The sequence below is a fragment of the Carlito syrichta genome, unplaced genomic scaffold (assembly GCF_000164805.1).
Source record: "Carlito syrichta isolate Samal-C Ts95f unplaced genomic scaffold, Tarsius_syrichta-2.0.1 Scaffold126413, whole genome shotgun sequence".
NCBI lineage: Eukaryota > Metazoa > Chordata > Mammalia > Primates > Tarsiidae > Carlito > Carlito syrichta.
Window position 1 is genome coordinate 273,060 of NW_007070509.1, and position 18,601 is coordinate 291,660.

Below are 18,601 nucleotides of genomic sequence, written 5' to 3' on the forward strand. Positions count from 1 at the left end.
GGGTGGTGAGGGTAGCAGAAGAGTTGCCAAAGAGAGAAGCGGGGGGGGGAGACACAGAAGCAGAGAGGGGTCCTGGGAGGGAGAAGGACCCTGGGAGTCCCTCCTGCTGGGACCAGGGGTGGCAGGGTGGGCCGCATGACCTCCCCTGCAGCCTTTCAACTCAGGGCGGCGTAGAGAACCTGTAGCACGTGGCTAAGAGCATGACCCCTCTGGAGCCAAACCCTGACAGAGACACTAAGGGCTATGTAACCATAGGCTGCTCACTCCAGCTGTCTGCACTCGTCTGTCTCATCTGTTGGATGGGGATACTATTAGGGTCTACTTCACAGGGCTGTTGTGAAAAATAAAGGAGTATATGTAGAGTGCCTAGAACACTGCCTGATGGGTATGTGTTGAGTGTTAGCTACTATTATCGTTGACGCTGTATCCTCTACAAATCAGGGTGTGTGGGTTGAGACTTGGAGTGTTCCTGAGCATCTGGAAGCCCAGAATCAGAGCTAGTTTCCAGTTCCAAAGGAAGGCAGAAACACAGCCCCGAGCAAAGGCAGCAAATGAGACCGGGCAGCATTCCGAAGCACTGACTGTGTGGCGGCCCCATGCTTGGTCTCAGAGGTCAGCGCCACATAAGAAACACCTCTGTCCTCAAGTTGCTGGTGAGCAGATGATGCCCAGTTTCTGTAAAGCAGCGTATGTTTACACAATAATTTCACATATTCGCTCTCATCCATCCTCACAACTACCCTTGGTCTTTATCCCAACCTTATAAACATTATCAGCGGAAGCCCAGAGAGGTACATGGCTTGTGCCAGATTCAAAGCCAAGGCCTCTAACTCCCAGGCTAGGGCACTGCCCACCAGCCCTCGGGTACACTCTCCAATGGGAAACTGAGTAGAGATGTGGGCAGTGTCTGTTTAAACAGACCTAGATGATGTCTTAAGACAACAATGGCAGGTAGGCTATTTTGCCAAGTGAAAGCAACAGAGGAGGTCGGGGAGCTCAAGGGAGGGAGACACCACTGTGGAAGGGTCAGAGGAAGCTTTCAGAAGTGGATGTGAGAGGCGGCTGACACCGGCAGTGAGGTGGTAGTATCCAATGTGGCCACCACAAGAATAAGAGGAGGGTTTGACACTGGACCCCAGATCTCCCATATGCCCAAGTCCATGATCTCAGCTGCCCCCTGTTGGCTGAGATGGAGTGAAAGCACACTCCCTGGTGTCTGTCAGTCTCAGTTCATTTCAGTTCGTTTATTTGACAGTTATTGAGGCCCACTGGGGATAAAAGGGAGAACTAATGAAGCAGCTCATTCTTTCATTCACTCTTTCACAACAATTTCAACCATTTATTGAGCACCTACTAGACACCCAACAGTGTGCTAGGATACACAGAGTGGACCCCTGCCTGCCAGAAGCTTCCCATCTAGCTTATACACAAATTCTGACTTCCTATACAGTTTGGGTTTGTCCAGCTATGGGGAGAGGTTCCCACTGTGGTATAAACACAAGTCAGGCTTCCTTAGGCTCTTCATGCTCTACAGTTTAATGAAGAGCAACCTGCAACCATTTACTCAGCATACATGTATGGGAATGCCAAGGGCGACGAGTGCTGTACTGGTCCTTTGTGAGCAAAAAGAAAGACAGAATACAGTTTCGGTCTCAGGAAGGTTCCAGGCCCAGTGTGATGGCTCACGCCTGTAATTCCAGCACTTTGGAAGGCTGAGACAAGAGGATTGCTTGAGTTCAGGAGTTCAAGACTAGCCTGGGCAGCATAGCAAGACCTGGTCTCTACAAAAAAATTAAAAAATTAACTGAGTTTGGTGGCATGTGCCTGTAGTCCCAGCTACTTGGGAGACTAAGGCAGGAGGATCACTCGAGCCCTGGAAATTCAGGCTGCAGTGAGCTGTGATCATGCTATTGCACTCCAGCCTGGGTGACAGCAGAGTGAGACCCTGACTCAAAAAAAGAAAAGCAGGAAGGCTCTGATCTTCAAAAGCACTGCTGGATGCCTAAAACACCACCCCAGCCACAGGACCCAGACGGGGCTGGAAAGAGCAAGCAGTGAATTGAGGCATGCTCTGAATGCTTTAGGAGACGACAAGCCTTCCCTAGCCTTCCCTCACGAATGAACTGGGACAGCCCACAGTGTTTTCCAGCCAGAAATGACCATAACTTTCTTCTCAAAGGGGTCTAAAAGCATCTGGGGAGCATCACACCTTCTCCAAGAGGGATTTGGGATCAGCTGCACATGTCAGCCTCTAATTTATTTCTTTTGGCAGAAATGAACTATAATCAGAATCCAAGCTTATTTCCATCATTTTTGGAGGAAGAGGCAAGGGGGCCACATGCTGTCTCCTCTCCTTTGAGCCACTTCCTTTTGTCCCAGAACTCACAGCCTTTCCATTTAACAGGCAACTCCCACCTGCTTTTTGGTTTTGGCCAGCGCAGCCTCGGTGGCCAGCCCCAGCCCTGTGGAGCGACCAAGCCTTGTGCTAGATCGATGGAGACTTGGGAGACTTTACAGATTTTCTTGCATTCTCCACCACACGTCAATAAAAAATAAACCATCGACCATTGTTAATGGCTGGAAAACATGTCAAAGAAGCCTGGCTGGGCTAGAAATGTTTTCTATATCTTAAAATGTTGAAATATCATATTTTCTGTGCTGCTTGAATCCCAATGAAGTTTGAAATTAATATGGTTCTTGGTGGGATGGCAGTGACCTAGAACTGCCACACAGGGTAGGGCCCTGCCACACCTGTGGCACCCTTCTAACGGCCAACATGGGGACTCACAGCGCTCAGAGAGTCCTGTGGCCAACAGGTCAACTGGTCAACCCTGCTCCCCTGTGACTCATAACTTTTCAACACCAGAAATACTTAGGAATAAGATCCTATTTAACAAGAGTCATTCTTTAAAACCATTTATTCCTAAATGCCCCAAAATATTCCAGCAGTTAAGTAGACTTGAGACCAATCAGTGATAGAACACAATGCCACCACTAAAAAATAATCCTGTGGAGAATATTTGAAAATGTGGAAGAAGGTTAATGATATAATAGTAAGTGAAGAATTCAGACCCCCAAACTGAATATGCAGCATATTTCCAATTATTCAATTTTTTTAGACTTTTTTCAGTGTAGAAAAAGACTGTGTGAACATATCAAATATCCTGAGCTACTGGAGTGTTTTTCTTGTTGTTTTTCTTTTCTCTTCAACATTTCTACAGTGAGAATATATTATTTTTGTAATTGAGAAATTTCTTTTTTTTTTTCTGCACCTGAGCCCAGAACTTCTAGAAAGAGGTGTCCTTGGAGCCAGGGGGATTCATAATGACTCGAGACATGAAAAGCACCTGCCTTGGTGGCTGGAGTAAACGCATGAGCCTCCAGCCCATCCCTTTGATGGGGATGGAGGACACAGGATCCCAATCTTCTAGGCCATTTCATTTACCCCATGCCTTTCCTCTTTCCACACTAAAAAATGCTACCATACTCAACTCACAGCACAAGATTAAACACTCTGGCCAAGTAGGGACAGGGCCTTTTGTAACCCTGGGACCAGGTAGAGGGCTTCACCCAGCTCAGATGACTTCATTGCTTCAACAGATTTCCAGGCCACCAGATTCCATGAATCATATGATCATACCGTATCACCTTCATAACCGATTCAATGCTCTGACTATAATAGGCACTTTATAAGAGCTTCTTCAAACTGCTTAGCAATAGTACTTTATTTTTACCTAACATTTATTGAGTACCAATTAAGTACCAGCTCCCAGAATAGATCTTTCACACACTCCCTCAAATCCTCACCCTACATACAAGGTCTCCATTTTACTGATGACAAAACTGAGGATCAGAGAGATAAAGTGACTTGTCCAAGGTCACACAACTAGCCCAGATTTCGGCCATATATCAGATTTTTTTTTTTTTTTTTTGAGTTAGAGTCCCATTCTGTTGCCCAGGCTAGAGTACAGCGGCACAATCACAGCTCACTGCAGCCTCAACCTCTTGGGCTCAGGTAATCCTTCCGCCTCAGCCTCCCAAGTAGCTGGGATTAGAGGCACACACAACCACACTCAGCTAATCTTTTGATATTCTATACAGACAAGGTCTCACTATGTTGCCCAGGCTGGTCTTGAATTCCTGGACTCAAGCAGTCCTCCTGCCTTGGCCTCCCAAAGTGCTGGGATTACAGTTATACCACATCTGGCCCCAGATTTTTCTATATGCCATGCTTCCCCTGCCTTTAAAACAACCTAGAATCTCGTGTGAGGTAGTAAGTTCCTGTCATCCTAGTAGAATCTGGTTATACCTATCACAGGTGCAGCAGAAAAAAGTCCCAGCAGGGTAGAAGGTTGCACCAAATTCCTGAGAAATGCTTTCATCCGTGTGGTCCCTGTCTGCTCCAGGCAAAGAGCCAGTCCTTCATAGAACTATGACTTCTCAGTGAGGATAGTAATCTGAAATAAAGCACTCCCATACTGTGGGGCCTGCCATACAAGTGGGCACTGCCAAACCACTCTTACAGAGGAGGAAACTGAGGCTCTAAGCAGTTAGGTAACTTGTCCAAGGGCATAGCCAACCTGTGGCAAAGCCAGAATTTTCAGGTGCCAGGTTTTACACCCGGATCCATCTGCTGCCAGGTTCCATGTGCCCCAACACCCCACCAGCCCCTGTGGCCATGCCTTGCTGGTCCTCCGACTTCTGCAATGAGGCTTCTCAGGGCTGCTCCCCCTTCCTCCCCCGGGGCTATGCAGAGGATGATGGAGTGTGTTCCCTGGCTTCTGAGCCAGTCATATAAATTGCTCTCCTGGCCTGCCTTGGGAGCTTCCAAAGACAGGCCAGGACCGTAATGATGACGGTAGATCTTCCCAGAGACTTTGAAGTTCCAAATGTGTTTTATTATTTGGAACATTGCAAAAAACAGAAAGCCACGCTTGCAGGCAGAGGTCTAGAGGGCACTGAACCCAGGTGAAATATTGACTTAACTGAGAAAACGATGTGCAGGCTCCTTCCCCAGCCAAGCTGGCACCCCCAAAGAGAGGGAGAGAGGGAGGGAGGGAGGCAGGGAAGGAGGGAGAGAGGGGAAGGGAGGGAAGGGAGGGAAGGGAATGGAGGGGGGCTGGAGAGAGAGAGGGAGGGAGGAAAGGGAAGGGAAGGGAAGAAGGGAAGGAATGAGGAAGGGAGGGAGGGAGGGTTTACACATATATGTGGTCCATTCATGATTGCTGTCACTGGCTAGAAACCCCAAAGGGAAAGAGGTGATAACATCTAGAGTCTGTATTTACTGAATTAAGGTCTGATGTGCCTGACATCACTATGTTTTATGCATTCAACTTGGAAAATAATTGATTTCAAAATCCTTTCTATTTAATAAGGTCAACTTTTCCCTCAATTTCATGGAGAGGCCCCCAAATTGATTGATAGTCAGCATCAGCTTATGACTGTGGCTCTGAAATGGTTGTCCTAATTAGACACTCTTGCTAATTAATGCTATGCAAATTAAACCAGCTCCTCCCTCCACTGGCAGGGAAGACCGAATTCCTGGTCGCTGTTCTCCAAGGAGACCCCCAGCTCCTTCCTTCCACATCAGTGCCAAGTCCCAGCCTCCTTCCCTCCTCTGCTCCACCCAGCTTCTTCCTTGGAAGCTTTTGCTCTGATCTGTCACCCTCAGCTCATATCTTAGCACAGGCTCTTCCTTTCAGGTGGGGCTGCCTGATTTAGTGACGGTCATTGGCCCTTCCAGCATCCCAAGAGCGACTTCCTAGCTTGGCTCCCACCTGTCGTCAGTCACCAGAATTCTGCTTTCCTCACTCATGGCCCAGAGTGGAGCCATTCAGACCCTCTGCAGCCATGGACAGCCCCACCTGAGAGCAGAGGAAGCAGGCGATGCTGTCACAGTGGGAGGGGGGACTCTGAGACTCCCCCCTCCCTCTGACAGGCCTGAGAATTGACAAGTGCCAAGACCCTGACACTCCTAGCCAAGAGCGCCCTGGAGGAGAAAGATGCATGGGTCTCAGCCTCTCCAGTGGGCAACACCTGGCCTGGACCAGTTGTTTCACTCTCCTAAGCCTCTGTCCCCAGTAACATGAGACTTCTGCTGGGTGCAGTGGCTCACACCTGCAATCCCAACACTTTGAGAGGGTGAGGCAGGAGGATTACCTGAGCCCAGGAGTTCAAGACCAGCTTGGGCAACATGGCAAAACCTCATCTCTACAATCAATCAATAAATGAATGAATAAATGACTGAATGAATAAAGAAATATTAGCCAGGCATGGTGGCACACACCTGTAGTCCCAGCTACTTGGGAGGCTGAGGTGGAAGGATCACCTGAGCCCAGTAGGTCAAGGCTGTGGTAGCCATGAGCATGCCACTGCACTCTAGCCTGGGTGACAGAGTGAGATCCCAACAAGAAAAAGAAGAAGAAGTGACTCCTGGACTAAATAGTCTCTGGAGTTCAGCTAAACCTGATGGACCCCCAAGGCACCAGCACATACACCATGATACACACAGGTCATAGGAACACTTCAAACATACATGCTTTTTGTATTTGTTTTAGATCTTTTCCCAGGCATTTCCACACATGATGGCAATAACATGGTGATAAGTGATAACATCTACAGTCTGTATTTATTCAATTAAGGTCTGACATGCCTGACATCACTACATTTTGTACATTCAACTTGGGAAATAATTGATTTCAAAATCTTTTCTATGTAATAAGACCAACTTTTCCCTCAATTTCATGGAGAGGCCCCCAAATTGGCCCCTAAATTGTGAAACACAAAACCCATGCCATCTCCTCCTCAAACCCAGCAAGGCAAGGCTCTTGGTTTTAGCCGCAGGGATTAACAAAGGCGATTTACATGGCCTTTCTCATAGTCTCTTTTTCATGGGATTTGAAACCAGAAGGCCAGAATTCAAGTCATGTCTTGGCCACTTTCTACCTATGTGACACTGGACCAGTCCTTAACCTCTCTGGGCCTCTGGTCCCTTCTCTGCAAACCAGGACTACCTCACAGTGTTGGGGGCAGGGGTGAGATGGGATCGTGGATACAAAAATAAAAAAAACTCATTCTTTTTTCCACAGAAAAGCTCACATTCTCTCCTAACCAAATACCCTTTTCCTTGCCACACAGGTGCCAGTGCAGGTAAACCCAGCTGCCTTCTGAAGCTGTGACAGCACCTCCAGTGTCAACATTTTCTGGTTGCAACAATTTACAAAGATACCCCCCACCCCCAGGCATTTTGGAAGGACATGTTTGGCAGTCTGTGGAGAGCCAAACATTCACTCACTCATGCATTCACACAGCATGCATTCACTGAGCACCTACCCTGCTCAGACACAGTGCTGGGCACTTGCAGAATGCCAGGGGGTCCTCCCCAGTCCCTCCGGCCCCAACCTGCTGAGCCTGAATCCCGCCAAGAGCTCCTAGAAGCTGATCCCAAGTGCTGCCTGTGCACCATCATCACCTCCCACCTGTCACCCTTCCTTTCTCCGCCCATATCCGCCCTGCCCTCCCAAGAAGAGACAGGCTGACAAGGGGCGGGTCAGGGAGCTTGGAGGACACATCGGGCTGGGAAGTCAGGAATAGACAGGATGTGAGGACGAGAAAGAAGCCTTCACGCAGTTCCTTTGGGCTTGAGTGACAGGATTCTCCACTGGAGCTCAAGCCTGAATATGAGAGGCCAAGCTTCAGGCACCCATCCTACCTGCCCAGCCCATTGTGTGGGCGAGGCTGTGCCTCTACCCCAGGTCCCAGGACCTGGAGCTGGGGCTAAGCCTCCCTAAGAAGTTTTCTGCCTCCTTCTTACAGGAAGTTTCTGTTCCGGGCTCACCTCTCAACCACTCCCCCTTCTCAGACCCTTCTCAGGCCTGTCAGAGTCCAGGTACTCTTTGAGGTCCCCCCCAGAGTCCCTGTCCCACTATGACAGCATCGCCTGCTTCCCTGCCCTCAGGCTGGGCGAGCCAGGGATGCAGAGGGTCTGAGTGACATCATGAATATTCCCAAGGGGCCACAAGCTGAAGCTAAATCACCCACACTCTCCTCTCAGTCCCAGGAGCCACAAGGTCACTATGAGCCAGCTGACCAGTATCAGGAGAGGAGTCTGACCACAAGCAGATGACTTCTCAGAGCTCCGTCTTCAGCCACTGTCCCCTAACACCATCTATGCTGGGAGCTATTACTTGCCTAAATGCCACACAGGGACAACCTTGGCACCAAGGACCCAACTCACCTGCCCTGGGCCCCACACCCTTCCTGAGCCTGGACCACGCCTGGCGTCCCTGTCAGTGCCGCCCAGCTGGGATGACAAGAGTGTTTCATCATTCGACCCCATTTACCCACAATTTTGCTCACTGTCTCACCTCCTGCCCAGGGCAGGACTTTTATATTTGATATGTCCACCCTTACATGCTCGAGCCTAGAACACTGCCCAGCACATAGTAGGTCAGTGCATATTAGTTGAATACCAAATCTTTGAATGAAGGGAATGAAATTCTGAGATGTGTCAAGCAGGTAGACATCTCTGTCCTGAATTTCCAAATGCATGAAAACTAAAGAGAGATGATAAAAATAACAGTAAACATTTGTTGTGTGTTTATAACAGGCCAGGCACCGTGCTGACTGTGTTAGATCCTCGAAAACGCCCCACGGCCCCATGTTAGAGATGAGGAGTTCAGGGCCCAGAGAGGTTCAGCCACTTGCCCACAGTCCCTGGGCAAGGAAGAAGTGGAGGCCAAATTTGAACCCAGGAAGTCTGATCCAAAGATCTGTGTTCTCATGTCTAATGGGACAGTGATCATCAGAATATCACCCTTCGGGGCCCAGCCCTTATCTGTCTCATCTGCTCCCTAAAGAGGCCCCGTTTGTGAGTCATTAAATCTGGGTAGCTTTCGTGGTGGGATAGACAGTGAACAACCTGAGGTCAGGCCTGGGGCCTGTGCAGTGTCTGTAAGTCTGGCCCAGACCAGGCGGGCAGCCTGGGGAGGCTGGGCAGGAAGCACTTGTGAAGGAAGTCAGTGGTGTGGAAACAAAATTCACAAGGTCGGGTTGCCCTGGGGTGTTTCTCTGGGCCTCCACTTTGTCACTCCCAGAAGGAGATGGAACCTGATGTCTAAGGGACATCATGCAGTTAATAACAAGGGCACTTGGGTCTGAGCAGAGGGTGGCCTGGTAATGTTTAGTGAAGTCAGCATGACGACCAGGACACCAATTAAGAGGAAATTATCCTCCCCAGGCCCTGGCTCTCCCACTGCACGATGCCCCAAGGAAGGCAGAAAAAGGTCACTGAGAAGACCATGCTACCAAAATATCAAGGCAGACGGGTCACCCCTTCAGGCCACAAACATAATTCCAATTAAGGAGATGGTTTCCTTTACAAGGTCTGGGCTGAGGGGAACTGGCATATCATGAATTCTCTACTGCATGCTTGCTCATAATTTATTTCCCTGCCCCACTTATAATATTGGCAAAGATTCCATGAGATTCCATCAAATTTTTATGACATGCTTGCCATGTGCCAGGCACTGAGCTAAGTGTGGGAGGTGGAAATACACACGAAGAGTCTTTTAAAAGACAGTGTGGGCCGGGCGCGGTGGCTCATGCCTGTAATCCCAGCACATCACTAGAAGAGGCCAAGGTGAGAAGATTGCTTGAGCCCAGGAGTTCGAGACCACCTGGGCAACATAGGGAGACCTCATCTTTACAAAAAATAAAAAAATTAGCCAGGTGCGGTAGCGTGCATCCATAGTCCCAGCTACTTGGGAGACTGAGGTAGAAGCTGAGTCCAGGAGGTAAGGCCAAGGCTGTGGTGAGCCATGATCGTGCTACTGCACTCCAGCCTGGGCAACAGCGCGAGACCTCAACTCAAAAAAAAAAAAAGTCTGAGTTTCTTGCTGCTTCGAGGGCAGCCAAAAGCTGGCCCACCTAGGACTCTTCCAGACACAAAGCAAGCACTTAGCAAATGTTTGTCAAAGAACAAAATACCACATGTCCCTAAACATTTACCATAATACTATAAGTATATATACTTATAATACTATAAGAAAGGGATTGGCAGTTGCAGGATACTGCGGGGGGGAGGGGGTTGCACATAACATCAATAAGCGTACCTGATCTCAAACCAGTCAAAGTGCCAAAGGGAGACCCGAACTTTACCTGTATGATGACTACTTGTATACCTAATCCTGAATTGTGCCCTACATCTTTAAAATAAAATTTTAAAAGTGTTTGTTGGGTGAATGAAAGTAGAAGGGTAATCACGGCCTCAAACTTTTAAACTCTGTATAGAAGCAGAATGAAATCAGAAGGGGGTTGTATCTCCCTACCCCTACAGGGAATATGGAGGGGGCATGGAAGCTGACCAGGCAACAGTAGCCCAGGTCCTTCTAGAACTAACGGACCTTGGCCCACCCAGAACAATTAAGTCAGAAGTTGAGGCCCAGGACTGCAGTTGAGGCCCAGGACTAACTTTTTCAAAAGATCTCGGTGATTCTGATGTGTAGGCCAGGGATGAGAATTGCTCTTCACAGCACAAGAAAGCAGTCCAGAAGGCTGGGGTAAGGCTGGGGTTGCCATCCCAGCCTTGAGACACTATCAGATAGACCTACACAGATTTATTAAGTCATGTGGGAATTTGAATGGGTTTTTTAAGTATATATGGGAGGTGGTGACTTGTTGTAGTTAGTAGGGCCGTCACCAGGCGGTTATTAAGTAGTGGGGAAAAGGGGGGTTGAGAAGTCTAGAGGCTGGGGTTAGGTGCCGTGGCCTTTGGCACCGGCCCCTTCTCCAAAGACAAAAGAGAAAGACTGGAGGCTGGGGTCAGGTGCCGTGGCCTTTGGCATTCGTCTCTTTTTTGAAGGTATAAGAGAAAGACTGAAGGTCAAGGTGAGGTACCACGGCCATAGACACCAGCCCTTTTTTTTATATATAAAAGTGGAGAGTAAGAAGGAAGAGAAACTGACAGAGTAGATTATAAAAAATAGGAGTAGTTAAATTAGTTAAGTTGGATTTTTGTTTAATTTTTTTTAGGGGGGTAGTCTGGTTAGTATTAGTAGGGAGTGTTTTTTAAGTTTTGGCTGTATAAATATTAAGTTGTATTAGGCATCTCGGTATAGTTATTTGAGTATTTATAGATTTATAAGTCTTAGTTTTTATGAGTATTTTAGTAGTAATAATGTCTGGGGTCTGTGTATTTTGTCTGTTTTGGGTAGTCATTTGTTTAATTTGGTTTTTAAATTTTGTTTTTTATAATAAAAAAATTTTTTGTTAAATAGTATTTAGTAAGTATTTCTTAATTATATGGGGTTATTTAACGGTTAGTGAATTGTTTTATAAGGGTGGAGGTATAGGGGGCCAAAGGTTTATATTGGGAATAAGTTTTTTGAGGTTTTTTAAGAGTTTGTATGACAATGGTTTTTATATTGGAGGGGCATTTTTAAATTTATTATCAAACAGAAGCAATGGAGTCCCAGAATCTTGGAGTTGGAAGGAAATTTAAAAGCCATCTACTTCAGGGGCCCATGAATCTCCTCTCTGAGATTCCTGGCACGTGGTCATGCAGTCTCAGCTTGATTATCTCTAGGGATGGGGAACTCAATGCAGCCCTCAAGAGACTCTGCTTTGGATGGCTCTTTTTCAAAGATCTCCCTTCAGTGTTTGATCCCCAATAAAGCTAAACAAACAAATACCCCCCCGAAGCCGTACTTTGACTTTGGCATCATGGCACCTATGCCCTCAACAAGTAAGCCTCTCCCCAGGACACACACCCATAAAAGTACACTCCCTACTAATACTAACCAGACTACCCCCCTAAAAAAAATTAAACAAAAATCCAACTCAACTAATTTAACTACTCCTATTTTTTATAATCTACTCTGTCAGTTTCTCTTCCTTCTTACTCTCCACCTTTATATATAAAAAAAGGGCTGGTGTCTATGGCCGTGGCACCTCACCTTGACCTTCAGTCTTTCTCTTATACCTTCAAAAAAGAGACGAACTCCAGGAGATCAGTTAGCTCCTTACTTTCATTCTGCACGAGGACACTGAGGCTCAGTGGGCCCCCATCACACAGCATTCTGTGTTGGAGAAGACCCGAGAACCCAGGTGTGGGGTCTCCTGGCCTGTGCTGACAGGGGCAGGCAGCTCTGCCCATCCTGTTTTATGGTTTGTTTTTTTTTTTATTTATGAAAATATAACAGCCAACCCCTAAATTCAACTGTTCTCTAAAAACCTAGATCCCTATCTGGGAAGTCACCTCCAAATCTGTCACCTCATCACTGTTTCTTCTCTGATTAAAAAAAAAAAAAATAGCCCCTGGGTAGCTTCCATTCCTTCTGCTTGTGGAATGTGAGTACTCTTGGCCAGTCAGCAGTTACATTATTCGGGTAGTGTCAAAAGCCCTGCAGCCCTGCCCAGCATTGATGAATGCACACCTGCCACCTTGTGCCCTGGGTTCTGAAGGTCCTGACACCACACCTCATCGCAGGAGACCCATCACATATTGAAGGTCTTGTCCCAGCCCCAGACCCATCCTGGCAGCCTGGGGGTACAGAATTACAGGGACTCACTTAACCTCTGTTCATTCGCAGGTGTGGCCTAGCCTGGCGGAGGCTGCTGGATCCACTGTCACCGTGAGGGGTTCTCCCAGTCAATATTTCCTGCTCCACTTGCCACGGCTCTATATTTCATCCATATTCCAGGAGCCCTCATTTTCTTAATTGTTCTAGAATATATGTAACAAATAAATGTGCTTTCTGGATGGTTTGCTTTGAAGTCATTTGGTTTCCTCTTATTAAAACCTATCTGGCCCCCACATCAATAAAACAGTAGGAAATCACTTGGCTCTGCAGAAAGTTGTGTGTCTCCTGCTAGACTGGGTTTCCGGCTAGAACCAAACCAGCCTCGCCGGGTTACCTCCAGCTTGGGCTTCCCTCTCCCCATCCTGCCCCAGTCATCTTCCACCAAGCCACACCCAGATTCCCTGCAGGACCTGTGGTTAGCCAACAACAGGAGACTGGCTAAATTCATCTTCAGGTGGCTATGACTTGAAATAAGAATGTTGATTTGACCAGGTGCTATGGTTCCTACCTGTAATCCCAGCATTTTGGGGGGCTGAAGCAGAAAGATCGCTTGAGCCCAGGAGTTCAAGACCAGCCTGGGCAACATAGCGAGACCTTGACTCTACCAAAAAAAAAAGACTGTTGACTTGCATTACCTGATAGTCACAGAGAAGTATGTGCTGGTTTTAAAGACACAAAGCAAGGCCTGCAGACTCAGTTTCAACACCCTCTTCAACTGGCCTTCCCTCTTTCCTCCCTCCAGCCCCTGCCTCTCTACACCAGAGGATGCTATCGCAGCCAAAAATAACACTTCAGTCCCACCTGTATCTTCCAATCTCATCAGAGAATTTCAGGGTGGAGAAAACCTGCCACTCCCAACCTGGTGCCCGGAGACAAACCCACTTCCATCCCCACACCAGGCAACATCATCCCCCAAGCCTGGAAATGTCTGCACCAAATGAAGAATTTTAAGACACCCAGAAATCACATATGGTGAGGAAAACAACCACCCGTAGGCTCTGCAGACATCTGTGGAGGCTGATATGGAGTTTCCCAGATAAAGCACAGCCCCTCGAGGGTCCCAGCATGCTTCCAGGCCTTCGGGAGCTGCCAGTGCTCTGAGAACAGTATCACCTTCCTTCCACGTCCACACCCGCAGTCTCGCCAACAAAGGGAAGACAGCAAGTCCTCCACCTAACTCAGACTTAGCTGGAAGGGGCCTTCCAAGCCATCTAGTCCAACTCCCCCATGTTCCAGGCAAGAAAATTGAGGTCCAGAGAGGGGCTCTTTCCTGCCCGAGGACACACACCAGTAACAGAAAGGGCTGCTCCTGCCCTAAGCCCTCCAAGGGTTCGCTGGTGTTTTGCCACGTCCCCATTCCACCCATCCGCCAGCCTGCCCGCATCCCGAAGGGGCAGGACCCTGTCGGAGTCCTCCCTCCATCCGTCTGCAGCTCCTCAATTCAGGTCTGCAAGTGAATGTTTCTCCTATGCCTCATTCAAGGACAAATCAGGAGAAATAATAATTACCTGCTCCAGGTTCCCTGTCTTTTCTCAGCTTAAAAACACAAAAGCTTAAACATAAATGAAGGGAAATGGCCTGGAAAAATAACCAGTTGGCATGGAACTGCTGGCATTTCAGTGCTGCATAAGAAGTGGAAATACTGTTTTTCAGAAACAGCCCAGCCGCGAGTTTCCTAACCATTTGGCATGGGTTTTCCAATTGTTTGGATGTGATGGACGATGTTGTAGAAGTGGTAAAGACCAAACATGAGCTATTAATAGCCCAAGCATGGTATGATAACTCTCTCTCTCTCTCTCTCCCCCACTGGCTCTCTGGCACCAAACTGTTGCCAACCTGCCTACCTTTTGCTTTGAGATGCCACCGATTCCTACAATGGGGCACAAGGCGAACCACGACACCTGCCCATGTCCCAACAAGCTCACCTGGGAGCCTAGGGGAATGCCAGCAACCCACACCAATGGAGGCTTCAGGCCTCTGCAGAGCTTCATGGAAATCATGAGGTTTGAAGGCTGCTGGGTGCTGCCCTGCCTAGCACAGCAAGTTATCCACAGTCTAGGGGTCAGGGAATCTTTCAACTCCTCCATGTATTCATTTTATCCATTTCTTTCCTCCAAGAACCTGAGGCAGCCCCGTCCCAAGGCGGGAGCTCATTCTACTCTAAGTGGTTCAAGTCAGAGCTATTTTAAGGCAGAAGAACCCCCATGGTTCGCTAAAGGTGTTGCTTCCAGAAACCCTCTCCAGATTCAAACTATACAAGAACTTACTGAGTACCTATTATGTGACAGGCTCTGAGTCTAGCCATCCATTTTCATATAGGATCTCACTTAATCCTCACAAAAAAGGAATCGTCCTCTTGACAAATGGGAAATTGAGGCACAGAGCGATTACACAATTTGCCAAGATTATACCGCTCCTAAGTGGAGGAGCTAGACTATTTTTTTTTTTTTTTGGAGTTGGAGTCTCACTTGGTCGCGCAGACTGGAGTGCAGCAGCCGCTCCCGGCACCGCAGCCTCGACCTGCTGGGCTCCGGGGATCCTTCTGCCTCAGCCTTCCAAGAGAAGCTAGACTTTAAACACAAGCCTCCTGATCCTAAACGCAGGATTGGAAAGGCTCCCGGCAAAGTCCCTGCTGAGACTGTGTCCTGTGCTCTCGGTGGGTGTGGCTACTGGCTTCTGTTCCGCTGAAACCAAATTTGCTGGCTCTCGCCCTCTAGGTGCCCCTTGTTTCCACAGTCACAGAGCTCCCTAATCCCGGCCAGCTGTCCTCTACCTGCACGGGGTCAGCCACTGAGGAAGCCAGGCCAGAAACTACAGCTGGACTATCCGACGTCATCATCATCTTTAACATCAATTAAATGAGAGTAAAAACCCTTTTTCCTTCCGGGGTTGTAGTGAGAAAAACCAGATAATGAATGTGAAAATGCTCAACCTTTCAGGGTTTCCATGAGCTTAAAACAGCCTATGTGATATTAAATTAAGCTTGCTAGAAAAAAAAATTTCATTAAAAAAAAAAAAAAAAAAGCCAGGCACGGTGGCTCACACCTGTAATCCTAGCACTTTGGGAGGCTGAAGTGGGAGGATTGCTTGAGCCCAGGAGTTCGAGACCAGCCTGGGCAAAATAGTGAGAACTTGTCTCCACAAAAAATACAAATAAAAATTTTAAAATAATAACCTATGCCTGGGATGACAATACAAATAAAAATTTTAAAAATACAAATAAAAATTTAAAAAATAATAATCTATGCCTGGAATGACTCCAGTTTACACAGGGGAGTCCACTTGACACCTATTATCTGTCATACTTATTGATATGAATAGTAATCATGGAATAGAATAATCTCCAGTGTGTTCCAGTTGAGACAATGAATCATATAATTGTCCTGTATATATAGAATTTGCTGCTATACTATCCGAGAGGATTAGGGCACCTTGTCCTGCCCTCTGCCTCCATGCCTCCCAGCTTCGACACCCACCTTGTGTAGCAGGAGGGTGGGTACAGTGTCACCATCAGCAGACCCTTTGCCAGGCTCACAGACAAGCATCGCTTTGCTAGATCAAAGCAATTATTAGTAGACTCTATTTTTAGCAAGATGGTGTCACAGTGCCTGGATTAATTGCAATTAATTATATGTCACCCCTTTAAGGTTTATTCCATCAATTACGGACAATCACGGTCATGTGCCTAGCCTGCTTTAACCCTTGGTGGCTTACATTTCTTAGCACACAGGAGACTGTAACCATGGAGAGGGCTGAACAGCAGAATATTCTTGCTACTGAATCACTGTGTCCTGGACGTCAGTGTAGGGCTTTCCTGTTTACAATGCATTATCTTGCCCAGTTTCCTATTTGATCCTTGGGAGATAGGGAGAGCCACTCCCGTCTCACAGATGGAAAAACTGAGGCTCGGAGTATTTAAGCAATTACCCAAGGTCACACAGCTAGGAAGCCCAAGTCTTCTAACACTGGCTTGCCAAAGCATTTCCAAGTCTTCCTAGACTTCAGTGAGTGTGATCTGCATGAGAGTTCTTTGGAAGTGGCCCTTGGGTTTCAGTGGGCTGACACAGCCCTATGGCCAGGCATAGGGAACAGTGCCTGAGGACATCTGGAAGCAGGCCTGCCAAGGAGTCAGACAAGCACACTAGATGATGCACGTGTCCCAAGCAGAGCGGTCCTTTCCCTTGAGTGTTTCAAGTGGCCTTCCTGACAAAGGAAAAAAAACGAAGACACTCCAAGAAGAGACCAAGTGCAGTGGCTCATGCCTATAATCCCAGCACAAAGAGGCTCAGGTAGGAGAATTGCTTGAACCCAGGAGTTTGAGACTAGCCATGGCAACATAGTGAGACCTCATCAGAAAGGAAGAGGGGAAGGAAGGGAGGGAGGTAGGAAATGTCCATACCAAAAAAAACATGCAAGCATGGAGACCCAGAACGCTCCTTCTTCCAGTGTTCAGCCGGAAGTCACCTCTTACAAGCAAGGAAATGGCAGGACTCCCACAGCCCTCATCTGGGGGTCTCTCGGTGTTGAGATGGGAGAAGCCCCTACTTGGGCTCTTGTCCCCATGTGTCATACCCTACGCTTTTTACAGAATGCTGGTTTAACAGATCTCCAAGATTACCCCGTCCAAAGTCCTGTTTTATAGATGGGAAAACTGAGTCACAAGCAGGGAATGACCAGTCTCCAACTCAGCTTGCCAGGGCACAGCTAAGAGGTATCGTGGGCCTTTCCTTCCTGTGGGTTTTGCAGACTGTGGCTGAGTCCCGGCTGAAAACTGGGGTGCCATCTGGGCACTCACCCATGGGAAAGTTTGCTGTGTCTTTTCTTCCCTCACTCTTTCTTCCCTCTGCTTTCTCCTCTCTCTCTCTCTCTCTCCCTCCCTCTCTCTCTCTCTCTCTCCTCACCCACATTTCCTCCTTCTTGCTTGCACTATTTCTGTTTTCCAGGAACAGACTTTAAGGTTGTTAGCCAAAGGGTCTAGGTCTGAATTCAACTGTGCTGGAGCCCAAGACTTCACAGCCCCTGAGATCCCACAGAATGGTCACCCCAGACTCTGGGATGCCTCATGGCAGGGTTTGGGTCTTTCATTTACTTGTGTACTGGTTTATTTGTTTTGAGTCAGGTTATCCAACTACTGCCCAGGCTGGAGTGCAGTGGCACAATCACAGTTCACCCTTCCGAACAGCTGGGACTACAGGCATGTGCCACCACGCCTGGCTAACCTTTTCATTTTCTGTAGAGACGAGGTTTCACTATGTTGCCTAAGCCGGTCTCAAACTCCTGGGCTCAAGCAATCCTCTCACCTTGGTCTCCCAAAGTGCTGGAATTATAGACATAAGCCACCATGCCCAGCCAAGGTCTGGGTCTTATTTGTCTTTCTGCCCTGACATCTATCTATCTCATACAGGACTTGGCACATAGTAGGTACTCAGTAAATTCCTGATAGGTGAATGAATGAATGTAATACCACGCTTTACTCCCAAGGAGAGGAGGACCAAGCAAAATTACTCCACTGTAGGTCTTATCATTCAGGGAGTGAACAGGACTTAGAATTGGGGGGAGACATCTGAGTCACCTTAATTTCCTCATCCCACCGACTAAACAAATACTTATTTGTTTAGAACCCATTGTTTAAACCTTTAAATATAACAGCTATGATCAAAGACCTAGGAAAACAGAAATGCCAGCCAAACCCTCCTCCCGGTTCCTTGCCCTGGAGGAGCTCTGGGCCAGGGAGAGCAGAGGCCGGGGAAGCAGCAAAACAAATGATGCTTGCAGGGGGAAACCTGTCTTCCACCCACAGCTGTTCTCAAGGCCTCCTGCAGAAGCGGCTCTGGGGTTCCCTGCGCAGGAAGAGCCAGTGCTAGGGCTCCCAGGCAAACACTGCTGATGATGACACGCTGTGCTGTCAAAGCCCAGGTCAGAGCGAAGGAAAGAGACCCCACCCACCGAATGCACTGACATCACTCCTAACAGATGTCATCCATGACCAGGCGGCAACGTCAAGTCAGCTGCCTCTTGTC

The 18,601-nt window shown here is 47.9% G+C and overlaps 1 protein-coding gene across 2 annotated transcripts in view; it reads right to left on the reverse strand.

Annotated features, from left to right (window-relative positions):
* The window catches only part of KCNN3 (potassium calcium-activated channel subfamily N member 3), a 176,609-nt gene that overhangs the window by 122,603 nt on the left and 35,405 nt on the right, over positions 1–18,601 (reverse strand). The gene's annotated exons all lie outside the window — the stretch shown is intronic.